This window comes from Pseudophryne corroboree, chromosome 4 (assembly GCF_028390025.1).
Source record: "Pseudophryne corroboree isolate aPseCor3 chromosome 4, aPseCor3.hap2, whole genome shotgun sequence".
NCBI classification, from domain to species: domain Eukaryota; kingdom Metazoa; phylum Chordata; class Amphibia; order Anura; family Myobatrachidae; genus Pseudophryne; species Pseudophryne corroboree.
Window position 1 is genome coordinate 390,177,633 of NC_086447.1, and position 7,051 is coordinate 390,184,683.

At 38.2% G+C, this 7,051-nt stretch overlaps 1 protein-coding gene across 2 annotated transcripts in view; it reads right to left on the reverse strand.

Annotated features, from left to right (window-relative positions):
• The window catches only part of KLHL31 (kelch like family member 31), a 32,036-nt gene extending 25,189 nt beyond the window's left edge, over window positions 1-6,847 (reverse strand). For both annotated transcript variants that reach the window (XM_063916715.1, XM_063916716.1), the window contains exon 1: window positions 6,662-6,847. The gene's annotated coding sequence lies outside the window, so the exon portion shown is untranslated. The remainder of the gene's footprint in view (window positions 1-6,661) is intronic.
• Between the last annotated feature and the right edge of the window lie 204 nt (window positions 6,848-7,051).

The following is a 7,051-nucleotide window of genomic DNA, read 5'->3' on the forward strand; positions in this document are numbered from 1 at the left end:
TTCAGTGTGTCCAAACTTAGCTATACTCCCAAGTCATTGTACCGTCGCTTCCCGAGCAGTCCGTTGGTGTTTCTATATTGGGTGCAATGTGTGCGGTCCTTACACCCACGCTGGACGCTGTAGCCGATGCAAAAATCACACCCAAAATGTCCACTGCACATGCACAGTTGTTAAATTGGTCTCTGGAACATGGTGGGCACCATGGGGGTAATTCCAAGTTGATCGCAGCAGGACATTTTTTTAGCAGTTGGGCAAAACCATGTGCACTGCACGAGAGGCAGATATAACATGTGCAGAGAGTGTTAGATTTGGGTGGGTTATTTTGTTTCTGTGCAGGGTAAATACTGGCTGCTTTATTTTACACTGCAAATTAGATTGCAGATTGAACACACCACACCCAAATCTAACTCTCTCTGTGTATGTTATATCTGCTCCCCCTGCAGTGCACATGGTTTTGCCCAACTGCTAAAAAATTTCCTGCTGCGATCAACTTGGAATTACCCCCCATGTGTCCGGAGACCTGTGCATGCGCAGTAGACTCTGGCACAATGTTGGGTTGATATTTTGATTACACCGGTCAACAACAAAAAAAATATTTTTGAGTCTTTATTTCAATGACTATTTTATGATTCTCTATATCCAAAAATAACCAAAATCTTCGTTTATTTTTTTAAAAACTTTGCTTTTGTCTTTTTTACAATGATCAATAAATACTAAAGTTTTTAAATTACCTTATAAAGAGAAGCGTGTTTTAGTAAGTAAGGGAGGGGACGAGCAGGGGAAAGCAAGTGGTATTCTGACACGTAAGCAATGTGTAACTATTCAGATAGCTAAACCATGTCCATCTCTCAATGCAGAGATTTCTGGAACTGTAAACCTTTTATTAACAGACTGGAATGATAATCCATGATAGCTGTAGTTCTGCAGAATAGATCACTGTACATGTAACAAATAAGAGAATAAACAGTGCACGGAAATAAGATACAGTATAATTCTTCGGAGTAGAAGAGAATTAACACAGACTGTCAGCTACTCATGCACAGATAACAGAGTAGTAACAAAAATGGAGGATCTAACCCTTTGACCTGTCACATGGCAAAAGGCAGCTAAGCATAGACAAACAAATGCAGAAAAGATAACATGGGTGCCTATTCGGAAGAGCAAGGTCAATGTTTTCATCAAGATGTGATGGACTTTGAATGTTTTTATCAGGGGCAATACAATGAGAGTATATTTGAGGGCTATTACGAGAAAGTCCATACAATCACAAAAGAAATACGAAAAATATTAATTTCTAAACTTTTTTTCATATATTCTGTTACAGTAGTTGTTGTTTTAAAACAAATTTGTGTAAATAAAAGTAATTCAAATTCATAGCAAAAGTTTGTTTTATTTTTTACATACAATAAAGTTATGAAAATAGGGAAATTTTCTTAAAATCCATAATTTAATTCTGATAGCTACAAAAGCAAACTTTCTTCGGTAAAACTATATTTTCTTTAATTAGTAGCAGAACCCAGACTCAAAATTTGTGTTGACAGGTGTTATCGACAGAATGACCAGTGGTGCCGAGAGGAGGGGAGGAGCAGGAACTATTTACCTGGGCTCAGGCCTGATGAAGGGGCCCAGAAAAGACCCAAGTCCCCCCCCCCCACCCTTATGTGGCAGCAGCATTTGTACCTCTTCTCCTCAGTCCAGCACACTGCTGTGTGCTGGGCGACAGTGTGCCCAGAGAGGCACTTAAAGTGCTATTTATCCTGTAATTTTTTTTAAAGTGTGCAGGGCTATGCCTCCCATGATTAGGCCATGCCCCCTGAATAGTACCTGGGCCCGGCCAGGTCTCTACTGCCCTGAGTATGACTGGTGATCTTATGACTGCTGCTTCCTGGGCCCACCCAGACTGTATGCAGATCCTCTTGGTGCATGACTGTACTGGACCCCCCAAACAAACTTGCACATGAGCCTAGAATGTACATGACCATGCAAACCAAAAGTATCATATGGGTAGCAAAAAGTTATTCAATATGGCAATTTGTGCAGACAATAAGAAGCAGAGTTCCTGAAAGACATCTCAGTCCCTGGTGCTGCTGCAATGTCTTGGAGGAATGTGAATATGGGGATCGGTTACAAAATTAGACATCTGCAGGGATAACTTAGAAGTCAGTCTCTCGCTACTCTTAACTTTTTTATTCTAACCAAGACTAAAATAATTATGATTGCTTAGCTTTGTATAGATTGTAAGCCTGGATTTTACACTTATCCAGTAACCAGTAACATATACAGCATTGAGTTTAGTGTGATTACTTTCGTTCACTACTTTTAAAAACAGATATACTGAATGTTCTGTCATCTGAATTCTAATTGAGTTATTGACTAATGGATAACTTATAACATGTACAAGTACAATGTCTCATCCGCTGCTCTATCCAGAACAACACGATTCTCCTTTTAATAGCTACCTTCCATCACTCTATATAAATAGTTGCTGTACACGCCTGAATACATATTTCACAGAGAAATTATAATTCATTTATATTAATATCTAGTTGCCTGGTTACCATGATGTAACAAATGTCAGGTGTCCATCTCTTAGATGAAGATAGATGACACACTACAAAGCAACCACACCTGGCCTGTACATGGGACTGATACTAATAGATATACACATTTTAAATGTCTTTTATAAAACACAGTAATAAAACATACAAATGCCTTTGAGATTTACGACACCTTGGTATTTTTTAACTGAAAAATATTCTAATTGATCCAATCCCCACAAGTAAGTTGCAACATTTAATTAAAAGCTGAGATATACATTATATGTACTGTATAACATATGGTTATAGCTCAGAAGATATAGAGCACTACACCCTTATTTGATATGACCCCTAAATCTATTATTAACTATCATGGTATTGTATTTTAATGTGTCTTCAACAAATATTAACAATACAGTATTCTGAATATTAGCAGAGGCTGACCTTATCACCTAGAAGGGGTTCAGTATGAAATACCTGCAGCTGGGATGCCGGCCGTCAGTATACCAACAGCGTCATCTCAGCCACCAGTATGCCGGCAGCGGGGCGAGTGCTAGAAAGCGCCTTGCAGGCATGGTGGCTCGCTACGCTCAACACAGGTTATATTCTCCCTCTATGTCTTGGTCAGCCACAGAGGGAGAATAGCCTGTGGCACCAGTATTCCGGCACCGGCATTTTACCGCTAGTTGGGATTCCGGCATCGGCATTGTGACCTCCGGGATCCTGACTAGCGGTATTGTAACTGCTTCCCCCTAGAAGAATATAATGGATACTATTAACACAAAGCTATGGACAGTCTCTATATCCTTGTACAACAAGGATAGCTCACAGCTTTGCATAATGTTGTTCACCATTTAGCTAACAGTATGAAGTTGTTTTTTTAAAGATATTCTTTATGAGTTTTCAAACAGTAACAAAAGTGAGGAAGCATGAGGTTTATCAATGCAGCACTGTAAGCATTGTGTTCATTTAAAGGGAAAATACTCCTACAGTAATTATTTAAGGTGAAATCAATTGAAGTACAAACCAAATCAACAATTATATCCATGGGGCCCATTTTTCAAATAATATTTGCAGCATATTCACAGAAAACAGTCATTTTAGGGGTATACCCGCAAATATTAAATAACCGCCGATTGACTGCAGCAGATGTCTCTGATATCTTCTTCTATTTTTTAGGTTTCTATGTGGGTAGCAAAGTTGTCAGATTTACCAATCTTCAGAAATAAAGCATTCTGGAGCTTAGCCTATGAGCTACTATAACGCAAATGTTTCGTGAGGCCCCTGGTGACGCATGTACAGGCTGATAGCCAAGCATGAACATTGGCTGCCGGGGACCTGAACCAGGAAGCAGTATGACAGCGTAAAGCTATCACAGTGTTTCAGCTCTTCGCCAGGTCAAGCTCTTATCGCACAGGCTGACGGACAAATATGAGCTTTGGCTGCTGTGGACCTGAACCAGGAAGCAGTATGACTGCATAAAGCTATCACAATTGTTTCAGCTCTTCGCCAGGTCAGGCTCTTATCGGAGACTGTTTCCTGGCAAGAGAACAATGGTTAATAATTATCTTCATGTTGCAAATTTACCTGTAAAATAGTTATCACATCTTCATTAAAAATGTGGATTTGTGATAAATATGTATTTTTGTATTTTAGATCTGAAAGGGCCTATTGGGAGATTTTTAGGTTATTTTTGGGAAAAAATGTGCATACATTAAGAAGAACAGTTTTGAAAATTGCTTCTTCATCTACCTGTGTAGAAAATGACTTATTGCCAGTAGCAATCATTAAAATCCTGACGGGAAATGTAATTTTATGCAATGTGCCCCTACAATTTTTAGCTGCTAATGTAACCGAGAATTATGGCACACCAACATTTCTAATTTTCCTATGCACCTCTATGACCCCCTGCCAGTGTTCTGATTGCACTTCTAGTTCTAAGATATCTCCAGGCATTGAACTCCCTGCTAAATGTTTTTTAGTACAGTTCACAAGATGAAAGCAAAAATGTAACTGGTTGTCATAGTCAAAAGTTTTTATGACAGTTATCCATGGAACAATTTGCATAAATGTCCTCCAAAATGTCTGTAAGCTAGGTAAGTCAATAGTAACAACAACAACAACAACTTTAAAGCAATATGTTGCATCTCTTCATTTGCACTACTGTATGTTTATTTCTCCACACAAAATGCTTCGTCCCTGCATTAGTTTATCAAACCTTCTAAAAGGACAAGCAGAGGTGTTGCTGATAGCTACCAATCAGATTCATACTATCAATTTAGAGAATGTACTAGATAAATGATAGCTAGAATCTGATTGGTTGCTATGGAAAGCGTCTTTTCTTGTCATCTTTAAATCTCCTTATACAGGGGGTAGATGTACAAAGCCTTGGAGACTGATAAAGTGGAGAGGAATGAACTACCAATCAACCAGCTCCTGTCAATTTTGAAATACAGCCTGTAACATGACAGTTAGGAGCTGATTAGCTGGTACTTTATCTCTCCACTTTATGGGGGTTGTTATACTAAGTCTTGGATGGAGATAAAATACCAGCCAATCAGCTCTTAACTGTCATTTTTCAACTCAGCCTGTGACATGATAGTAAGGAGCTGATTGGCTGATACTATACTTTATCTCCATCCACTTTATCTCCATCCAAGGCTTAGTAAATAGACCCCCATCTCTCACCATGGCTTAGTACATCTACCCACGGTATGTCAGCTTTTTAAAGGCACAGTCTGTGTATCAACCATTTGTTTACAATATCAATATCTCTAAACTCTACTAAGCTAGTTAAAATGTTATATTACTGGGCAGTTGATTCGGCCCTATATTGTAGTAGGATTGGAAAGTTCATGCTGTTTTATTATTGTTAACATAATAACATAGCGCCAGCATACTCAGATGAGCCTTGCAATTTGGATTATATAGAATTTGAAAAGAAAAAAAATACCCCAGTCTATAGTGTAAATTTAAAACTGCGTCTTACTGTAAGTGAATGGTATTTGCTTCTTTTAGATGCACTGCCCGTAAAAAGGAGTTTTAAAAAAGGGGGCTCACTTGTTTTTCTGACTGTTAGTGTCGCTTGTGCCAAAACTGCACATCAGCTGCTCCATACTGTCCTGTCCGACCTCCCCAAACCATGCTTCAGCTCTCCCTCCCCTCCCTCCCCTACATTCCACCAGATGCATCTGTTACAAGGGATCAGCGTCAATTCCAGAAATAGCAGTATAGAGTGCTCAGATAGAGAACATCCAAAAATAGGCCCCTTCTCAGTGTCTCTCAGCTGGGACACATTCCTTTAATTTTCCTTGATTTCAGAAGCAAAGGGGGGGTCTTTTCACCAAATGGTGACATAAGGCTCAGTTTACAGAACGTTTCTTAGAATACATTACTTATATCATTTTAGAGAGTACAGAAGTTATATAATTACACTGGACAGATAGAAAATAAAATCTGACCTATGAGCTTTAAATTTTGAATTAAGCAGCAGGAGGTCACATAGCCAAATTTAATGCTGTATTAGTACTGTACTGATTGCATTAATGAGTTTGCAAGTATAAGTGGCCTTTGTCTGTTCTTTATGACACTCTTTAAGATAGGTAACAGTAAATGACATGAACTATAATCAAAGGAATAGAGAATAAAATTTTAATTTTATAGACTAAATATACATCATAGAAATAGAAATTTCTACAAACGTTTCATCTGATGAACTATAGAACCTTTTAGAGCACTATTCCCTTCACTATACATTGAAGACTTTGGTTTCTGAAACTGGGCAAATGCCAATAGTTGAAGTAAGCACTAACAAAGCAATAAGTATTTTTTTTTATATGACAGTTATAATAAATATCTTATATTTAGATTGTTAGAAGTCATAGTGGAACTAGTATTCCACCACATATAAAGAAACAGGCAATATTTAATACTTAACTTAAAACTTACAGTATAAAGCTACATTTGTCAACGATCAAAGACATTTTCGGAAATATTTAACAGTCTAATGTCATATGTTACAGAGAATTACCAGCTTTAGCTTAAAATACAATTCCAAGGACCCAAAAAAATAGAAAACAAGTACCTTATGTCTACTAAATGTTGAATAGTTTTGCTCAGCTTACCCTGTTAGGTCAGATGTGGTCTCAAACTGTAATCTTGTTACAAAAGAGATAATGAGAACTTCAAGGCAGACAGGGCACGATGATGGCAGTCTCTCACACTACCACACACAGCTGCCACCTGACTGCACCTGTCACCAGACAGCCGCCTCTACACCCTTTCCTTTCACTTTGAGAAGAGACCAAACTGAGTGCATCTTGATCCTTAAAACTGACTCCACCTCCCCAAAAGCAGCACCACCTACAGGGAGGGTTTCCAGACCTTGTGATGCTTGTGTTATTGGAAAATGACTTACTTTAAGAAACACTTTTTGTTGCTGTACAATGTTTGTATAAGGAACAAGTGAATAGTAGTATTGTAATGATGGAGTTAAAAGTTCAGTGGAGAAATAT